General features: G+C 44.7%; 1 non-coding gene across 1 annotated transcript; it reads right to left on the bottom strand.

Moving 5' to 3' along the window:
- Positions 1-6,148: 6,148 nt before the first annotated feature.
- On the bottom strand, positions 6,149-6,288 carry LOC146823132 (U4 spliceosomal RNA). Its single transcript, XR_014962318.1, has one exon. It is a non-coding gene; the product is annotated as a U4 spliceosomal RNA (small nuclear RNA).
- Positions 6,289-9,712: the final 3,424 nt, after the last annotated feature.

The raw sequence follows: 9,712 nt of genomic DNA, 5'->3' as shown, positions 1-9,712 counted from the left end.
TATTTTCTAGATATCAGCCCAGCTGACAGGCATCATATTTATTTCAAAAGTGCCTGGCAAGCAATTTTCAGCCTCCCCATACCTATGGTACAAAAGCATTCAGTCAATATGGAGGCACTAGCCAGTCGTAGGCAAGGCAAATTGACTTTGCCTATGATTGTTTTATAATGCAGGACTTGCTTCATGCTTAAAAACTACATTCCCGTCCCCCAGGAGAATGCATCAGCCCATTTCTTAATCCCATTTGAAAACAGTAATTATTGTTGAAAAGGAACTGGAAGGTATAATCATCATCATAACAAATTAAATTTGTCTAAGAAAGCAGGAAATGGTTCAAAGCAATATATATTGAGCAATTTAATTTTTTACTGTGTTGCAAATGCCTCAGCGAATGTGGTCTACTTCCTTTTTTTGTGTCCTCATATTACCATGGCTTCTGCAAACTCAGGCTACCATACACACAATATCCGGCCCCCAGCCTGCTGTATTTGCATTGGCCCCACTGCACCAAAGAGTGCTGCACACCCGCATCCGTGCCCGTGTGTATGTGTAGTCATGGGACCTTTCACATTTCCGCAGCCGCCATGCCCCTCCAACAGGATAAGTCGACCCATAACCCTGTCCTCTCAGCAAGGCGTCATGCCACATCCATCCTCCATGTCCAGCACACTTCTTTAAACCAGTCTGCAGGGGATGGGGGCAATGGGTCTATCCAACATCTATAGATCTCCCTCGTAGCAAGAAAGGTAAGATTGAACAACAAGCCCTGATGTGATAGCCTCAGCCTGCTGCGTGATACAATATCTACCCCCATCAAAACCAGCACAGAGCTCAAAATATTTCGAACCCCAAAAAATTTCTAGGATGGTATTACCCTCAGACTATTGATCGCAGGGCAGGTAAAGAACGTATGTTCATTATTGGCTTATAAATAACCACATCTCCTTCATCTAGGAGTCGGGTTTTGCACAAATCTTGCAATCCCTTAATGGGTCCAGTATATTTGATTGAGGTTCAAAAAATATTTTGTTTCACAAATTAGCTGGTTGAACCATAGAGTACTTTCTTGACATATTGCACAATGACTGTAACTCAGACCCCGGAATGGTTTCCTCCCATACCATTTGCAATGCTGCCATGCTCCCGTTCTCCGCATCCAGAAACTTCCAATACCAGATGGCAACCTCTTTACTACTTGGCTTCACATCTCGGAGGAGCGACTCATCCTCCCAGGCTCCCACCATGTCCGCCATGGTGCTGACGAGCCAGCAGATATTTAAACCTTGTCCTACCCTTAAGTGCTTCCCAAGGAAGAAGCCCCTGTACTGAAGACATCTCTCCCCAGGTATCTATTCTTCAAGGGGAGACTCAACCCATCCAACAGGCACTCGGTGTACCCAGAGAGTCCCAGATTGGCGAGAAGTCTGAAAAATGCCCAAGGTCTTCCTGACTCTACACCATAGGTACAATACAGCCTTCAAGACTTTTAGACGGATGTTTAAAAAAGATTTTGGGGCACCGAACTTATACAGAAAACCGGTAGAGCCCAGCTTTCTGGCCATCCCGGCTGAAATCACCCCTCAAGTTGAAGTGTCTGGTGTTCCCAGTAGCATCCTGCAATTCTTAAATTGAAAGGCCATGCAATACAAATTCAGGCCTGGAAGAGCCAGGCCCCCTTTCAACAACCTTTGCCTTAGTTTCTTCCAAGCGAGCCTAAACCTCCCCCGAAGCCCGTATAAAACTAGTTATTTTACCCTGAATCTTAGCTATGGCCTCTCTCGGAAATGTAAGAGGGATGCAATTAAAAAGATACATTAGCTTGGGGAGTACCAACATTTTAATCAAGTTTACTCACCTAAAAATTGTCAAAGGAAAGCTAGTCCATCTAACGACAAATCCACCTCCTCCATCACCCTCCCGATGTTATATAGTGGAAGTGCCTCCAAGGCGTGGATGATTACAATACCCAGGTACATAATCTCAGTCTTAATCTCCCCAGCCCAGTTAACAACATTCATGACCTCTGATTTAGAAATATTGACCAAATACCCTGATAGGACCCCAAACTCTTCCGCCAGCCTTTCCTTTCAAGGGGTAGTCTGGCGGGGTCCGATGTGTATACTATGAGATCATCGACATAAAACATTATCTTGTTACTATAATATGGGGAGTGTAAGGGGACTACCTGCATGTCCCCACTTAGAAGTTGGTGGAAATGGCTCAATGTAAACATCAACAAGCATTGGCATAGCCAATAGGTCTCGCCTTTGGGACCTTATAAGTATTTATTTATGCAGTACAATATCCTTGGTGCAAAAACATCAACTGTTGCATAGCTAAACACTTATAAGGTCCCAAAGTCGAGACCTATTGGCTATGCCAATGCTTGTTTTAACTAGTGGCCTATCTCCTGTAATTACTGTGCTCCGGTGATTCATCACATGCAGTTAGTATTAGGGGTGGGCGGAATTTGCGGAATTAACCTTCGCAAATTATCGCGAGAATGTTTAAAATTATCGCAAACAAGCAGAAATATCGCGAAGATGCGGAAGTTTTTTTCCGGCATGTTCGCGCGATTTTCTGCATGGTTGCGGGTCGCCAACTTACCCATGTGGCTGCTTGCGGGCGCGGCCATCTTGTTTTGAGTTGTTCTCGCGGTGCATGATCGCGAGAAGAAAGACGTGATCGCGCGACGCATGACGTCACTGCGGGCGCGAACTGTCGCGAGACAGCGCAAATGGCTAAAAACAATACAACATCTCATGGAGAACGCGACCGGATCAAGAAAACTTGTCGGCGAACGCAGGGATTCAGGTAAGGCGATCGCGCGCGCGCGAGAATGTATCATCTTACAGCGCGAGCAAGAAACAAATTATCGCCAAGCTGCGGAAACCGGAATTTTTGACATTTTCGCGCTCTCCGCGGAACGCAAAAATGTCAAATTATCGCAATTTCCGCGAACGGAACGAAATTTTTGCCCAGGCCTAGTTAGTATACCTTGCTTGCCCTGGCATATCCCATGTAATAAGCGTGCTATGGTGGTATGTTCCATACTGCTAGTGTGCAGTGTCCCACTCCTGCAGTTAGTGTGCTCCACCTGTTTGCTCTCCTTGACCCATTCCTTGTACTTAGGGTTCTTACGTAGAGCTCCCTAGGTCAGGGGAGAGAGAAGGCGGGACCCAACTTTGGCCAATTGCGTGCTGTCTTTCTTAGAAATCTTGTATATAACAACAGGAGTATAACCCATATACCACGTTGAGAGGTGGGTAGGTATGAAAGAAAGAGCAACAATTCTCAACAGGTATTATTACGCTAGACAATTAAATTTGTATGTCCAAGACATCAGACCGGAGGGAAAAAGGAAGACTCTTGAAGAATGTTTAAAGAATGTATTTAGGTCAAAACATCATTTAAGCGTCATTCGTAGAAACAAGAGAAAGCAAATTTACAGTTGTATCAGCACTGTAGAAATACATATTTGAAGCAAAAAACAATAACAACCCAAATTGCACTTGGTGCTGGATGTGAAGGTGAAGGTGGCGACACAAGTGACAATTGTGAAAACAGCGACGGCGGCGCAAGAGAAGTGACAAGTAATGTACAGTGAGAGCAAATTGTATAAAATACTGTGGTAGAGGAAATAAATTGATTATTCTTTGTAATTCAAGACAATCATTTTGAAAGGAGAAAACCACAGGAGAAATGTTGCGCGATTAATGACGCTGAACGGTCGACGGCGTTTCGATCCTCTATGTTAGGATCATCTTCAGGACCGGGTTGTTCGATTTAAAAACGGTGCTGAGGGGGCGTCGGACAAGAACGTAGAGGGGTCCGCATCAGTGGGAGAACGTTGTTTGCTGGGGGTGGAAGAGGTTGCGTCAAGTTTAAGTAGAGACGCGTGTGCAGCTTGTCTTCGTGTGGCCATTCGAATCGCCACACGAAGACAAGCTGCACACGCCCCCGACATGCCTCGGATTCATTCCGCATTCCCAGAGTACCTCTGACGGGACCTGGCTAAGCCCCGAAGATCCTTTGACCGCCCGGCGACGTTCATCCACAGACGCGCCCCGCGTCTCTACTTAAACTTGACGCAACCTCTTCCACCCCCAGCAAACAACGTTCTCCCACTGATGCGGACCCCTCTACGTTCTTGTCCGACGCCCCCTCAGCACCGTTTTTAAATCGAACAACCCGGTCCTGAAGATGATCCTAACATAGAGGATCGAAACGCCGTCGACCGTTCAGCGCCATTAATCGCGCAACATTTCTCCTGTGGTTTTCTCCTTTCAAAATGATTGTCTTGAATTACAAAGAATAATCAATTTATTTCCTCTACCACAGTATTTTATACAATTTGCTCTCACTGTACATTACTTGTCACTTCTCTTGCGCCGCCGTCGCTGTTTTCACAATTGTCACTTGTGTCGCCACCTTCACCTTCACATCCAGCACCAAGTGCAATTTGGGTTGTTATTGTTTTTTGCTTCAAATATGTATTTCTACAGTGCTGATACAACTGTAAATTTGCTTTCTCTTGTTTCTACGAATGACGCTTAAATGATGTTTTGACCTAAATACATTCTTTAAACATTCTTCAAGAGTCTTCCTTTTTCCCTCCGGTCTGATGTCTTGGACATACAAATTTAATTGTCTAGCGTAATAATACCTGTTGAGAATTGTTGCTCTTTCTGTCTTTCTTAGAAAGACGCACGCAAAGGCCAATAGCCTGTGACCAAAAAAACAAACACACGCACGAGCGTGAGGTCCGAGTTTGAAGCCCTTACATAAAGCCTTGCATGTGGTGGTGGATATGTAGTGCCCTCGTTGTGGTGTCATTCCATATAATAACATAAACCTATTTTAGAGGCTTTAAAGAAATTAATATAACTACTTATTGGACTGATTTAATATTGTTTCACCAGGCCACTGGTAACAGACAGAGTTCTGTGGAAATCTGGATGCTTCGGCGGAACTCTCATTTGGAGAACATTAGTAATTTCCACTCATTTTCAAACTGAGTAGAAGTGCGGGGAGCTAAATCAGAATCGTCCTCGATTTGATCCTCTTGAAGACCTCTAACTACAGACAGGGCTCACCCCTAAGACCACTGTAATGACAGCCAATAAAAAAAAAACAAGCTGTTTACTGCTCGCGGGCGAATATGGTTAACAGGCTATGCAAGCATAATGGAAGGGGATGAGATGTTCTGTGCGGCCGCGACCGGGAGTTGTGTGCGCGCGCAAAGATAAAATAAACAAGCAATGGCCGCAGTAATGTTAAAACAAGCGTTGGCCGCGCGCGAGTGGCTGGAGACGCAATATGTGGTGGGGGAGGGGGAGAAGCGGGAGTTGTGTGTGCTAGTAATTCTTTAAAACTATGACATTTAAAAAGTTATAGTGGTGGTGTATTTCAATTGTCTTTATTTTGTTAGATTGGAGTCCGTTATTATTTAGATTTCAATCTGTAGTTTTGAATAAAATAACATAATATAATAAGGTTGACTTCATCAATACCATTTTTTTTATTTACTACATTAGATTTGATCAGTGGGTGACATTTACTGATAGCAAAGGATTCTAAACATAACCGTAAAAATGGGTACCCGACCTCTGGGTGGGTAGAGGTCTTAACTATGATGCAGTGGGCCCCGGTGCCACTGCAACTGCTGGATTATTGCTAGCTTCGCCCCAAAGAATACCTCTGTGCCCTCACAACACAGCCAACAAACCTATCAATTTCTTATGTACTCTGTACAGAGGCCAGCACTGTTGTTTCAGGGGATCTCACGCTATTGTGCCCACACTGCTCCCATTGGCACGTTTAGCCTGGGGTGTAGCTTCAGAGAGGTGTTTGGGGTGTTACAACAATAAATGTCTTTGTAGTAATTAGTTGGGTACCGGTGCTTTAAGTTAGGTATGGCAAAGTGTGTGTCGGATTTTATTTGGGATTTCTAAATACACATGCAGACAAAAACACATAACTCTCTCGGTTATTTCACAAAATAATGAGTTTTAGGAACCCCTCATGAATACTAATAACAAATTAAGGCAATAATAACCTAATGTGGTTAAAACACCAAATTCAGATCCAGTGCGGATTGAACGTTTTATACAGTTCGTCAGTTTTCTTTCTTTGACGGTAAAATCATTCTCCACGGAGACTGTCAAAAATTGCAATGTCAACTATATTTCAAGTCGCCATAACGGGGTATTGGGTAAAGTTTTCAATAAGCAATAATCGCGCCTCAGTTAGATCTCATTGGCTACGCTACTGCCACTGCGCAAAGCTAAAGACAGGTAAGTCATTCGAGGTACGCACCGGAGATGGTACTTAAGACACCTACAGCGAGCAAAAGTCGCATTCATCCAACAGTCAGAGACAGATAACAATAACTTACCAGGTGCAATACTGTGAACTGTACTCTGTTACTTGTCAGCCTCATAAACAAGATGTATGGTGCGCAAAGGACTCTGGGGGTACTTTATGCTAATTAGCATTTCCCTTCAAAGGGCCCGGTCACCGCTGGAGCAAAAATTCCTCGCAGCAATAGAAGGACTCAGAGAGAGAGATGAGAGAGAAAGAGAGAGAGAGAGAGGAAGAGAGAGAGAGATGAGAGAGAGAGAGAGGAAGAGAGAGAGTCTCAGAGACAGAGAGAGTCAGAGAGAGAGTCAGAGTGAGAGAGTGAAAGAGTCTCTGAGAGAGAGAGTCAGAGAGTCAGAGTGAGAGAGTGAAAGAGTCTCTGAGAGAGAGAGTGAAACAGTCTGCCTGTTTGCTCCCGGCCTACGAAGTCAGGGCAGAGGGAGGCGTGAATACCCATGTATTATGCATGCATTAAAAAGTAGCACATTTTGCCCACATGTAGGTGGCCATTCACTGTTTGCAAACATTCACAACTTTGTCAGCATTGAAGTGCTACACAGTTTCTCTGACTGTCACATAAACGCTAGGCATGAAAAGTGTCCATCATCATGTCTACAATGTATGAGTTGAGGTCGGTGTTCTTGCTGATAAATGTTATACTTATTTCAAAGATGCAATTTTTCATCCCCTCCCAGAATCGCTGTTACAATCAAAGATGCGTGGGGGTGGGTAGGTACACGCCAAGGGAGGCGGGCATGATCGTAGGTTGCAATTTGTATAACCAGGCAGAAATGTCTGAAATTACGAAGTAAGATGTGCGAGTCAGTGCCGGGAGTTCGATGTTATCAGTCTGTCCCTGGTCTGAGTGGAATCACAGAATCCCAAGGAAACTCATGACATGGGGCCACGACAGGGCCTGGCATCAGCACAAGGAAGGAACCACGTGACAGACTCAAGATTCACCCTCACCCCTAAGACCACTGTAATGACAGCCAATAAAAACAAGCTGTTTACTGCTCGCGGGCGAATATGGTTAACAGGCTATGCAAGCATAATGGAAGGGGATGAGATGTTCTGTGCGGCCGTGACCGGGAGTTGTGTGTGCGCGCAAAGATAAAATAAACAAGCATTGGCCGCAGTAATGTTAAAACAAGCATTGGCCACGCGCGAGCAGCTGGAGACGCAATATGTGGTGGGGGAGGGGGAGAAGCGGGAGTTGTGTGTGCGTGTGCGTCATCGTGATCGCGATCGCTCTGAAAGCGAAAGTGATCGCGATGACGCACGAGTTTTCAAAGTGCTGCTGGCGGCCGGCGTGAACGCAAGCGTTAGGCCAGCCAGCAGCACTTTGAAATTCCCACATACAAAATGTCTCTTTGAGCCTTTGGCTCAGCGACACCTAAAAAGGAGAAGGGACTGAGGACAACCCTATCTTGTGCCCCTACAGATTCCAAAGCTCTTTGTCAGAGCGCCATTAAACAAACTTTGGGCCTTCGAGTTCTCATACAGCCTCTGAAGTGTCATAATAAAACAACAGTCACTGAAACCCATTACTTCCAGAACCTTTCATAAATAGACTTAACACACCCTGTCGAAAGCCTTAGCAGCATCAATTGTGACCACTGCCAAGGGTAATAAGTAGGTGGTAGCCAAATCAATGGTTCCAATCAGTTGCTGCATTAGCTCATTAATTTGCCGCTTTGGTATAAAGCCTTTCTGATCAGGGTAATTAGCTTGGGGCTAATTTAGCCAGACTTCCATCCAGAATATGTGTAAAAACCTTCTGGTTGGCATTTAATAATGATATTAGTTGATAAAAGTCTGCCTTTATGGGGTCTTTAGCATGCTTTGGAATCAGAACTAGCGTAGCTTCCTTCCATGAATCAGGGATCTGAGCGTTGCCCAGATAGATTGAGGTGAACAGTTCCACAGATATTGGTAGGCTCTCTACATTCAACAGTTTGTAAACCCACAAGGGAATGGTGTCAGGGACTGCCACCTTCCCTTTTCTAATATGAATTAAATGCTCCTAGCTTTCCTCTCTGTGATCTGCGCTTCCAAGCACTCCCTGCCCGGCTCCGTGAGATCAAGGAGGTCCCTGCCCTTCAGACATTCCCAGAGCCTTTACGACTTTGGAAATAGCTCTGCTGCATATCATTCTGAAAAGAGGTAATGATCAGCTCCTTTATGATGTTCCTAGACCTTTCAGATTTCACCTTCCATGCCTATAATGCTCTCGATCATTTACCATACTCAAACTGATTCTTACACCACCTTTTCCCTACACTTGGTGTCAAGCCTGATTTTAAAAGTAATCTGTGCCTCTTTCAGCTTCTTCAATACTTGCTCCCTACACTGTGGATTGTTTTGCACCCACAGGTCATCCTCTAATAGCCCAACTTCTTGCTCCAGCTTAGCCACATCTGCCCTCTCTAATCAATTCTTGAAATACTCTTGACTGCAGAATCCTCCGCATGAATGCTTTATAAGTATCCCAGATAACAGCAGGGGAAGCCGAGCCTGCTTGTCCAAAAATAAATCAGCACTTACTTTACTCGAGGCAGCTACAACTCCAGCATCCAAGAGGAGAGCGCATCCACCACCTAACCTTGTATTCAGCCTACCTCCTGGACATTGGAGAAGCATGGTAACTGCCGAGTGATCAGAGATGTGTCCCGGGATGTGATTGACCTCTTCTATTTTACCTGCTTGGACTTTATCAACAAAAATATAATCAAGCCTTGAATAGCGACCAGATCTTTTACTATGGAATGTGTAACCTGTCACCAGGCCCTTTAAATGCCACCACCCTTCCATCAACACCAGATCCTGCAACATACTATTCAAAGACTACCTAGCCTGATGTGTGCGAGTTCAATCTCTCCTGAATGATCTCTCTAAGGTAGAATCCATTAAATATTAAAATCACCCCTAGTATAACCGAGTGATGACTCCACCAAATTCCACTCCAGTGTAATACGTTTTGAGGATCATCTACATTGGGGCCATAGTAGCCTGCACATAAGAAATCATATCCAGTACATCTCATCCCCCCAGAGCCCACCTATCTCAACTGTCTGTTTTTGAGTACACAACCTCTACCCTGGCCCCTCTCCGAGCCAAAATTGTGACCCTCTTACAGTACTCGACTTGTTCCGGAACCATGTAGCTCTCTAACCACCTATATTTAGCAAACAGGGCTTTAATTTAAATTGTAGCATCATAATATGGGCTAAACTCTCCCCCAAATACCAAAGCACCAACCTCTGCCTCCATAGAGACCTAAGGCCGCTCACCTTCCAGGTTAAAAAATGTAACTCCTTACCGCCCCCCATTAATACCGACGTAATTCAAC

This window comes from Triturus cristatus, chromosome 5_2 (assembly GCF_964204655.1).
Source record: "Triturus cristatus chromosome 5_2, aTriCri1.1, whole genome shotgun sequence".
Lineage (NCBI taxonomy): Eukaryota > Metazoa > Chordata > Amphibia > Caudata > Salamandridae > Triturus > Triturus cristatus.
Note: the sequence above shows the minus strand (reverse complement) of the source record. Positions and strands in the feature narration are given on the sequence as shown.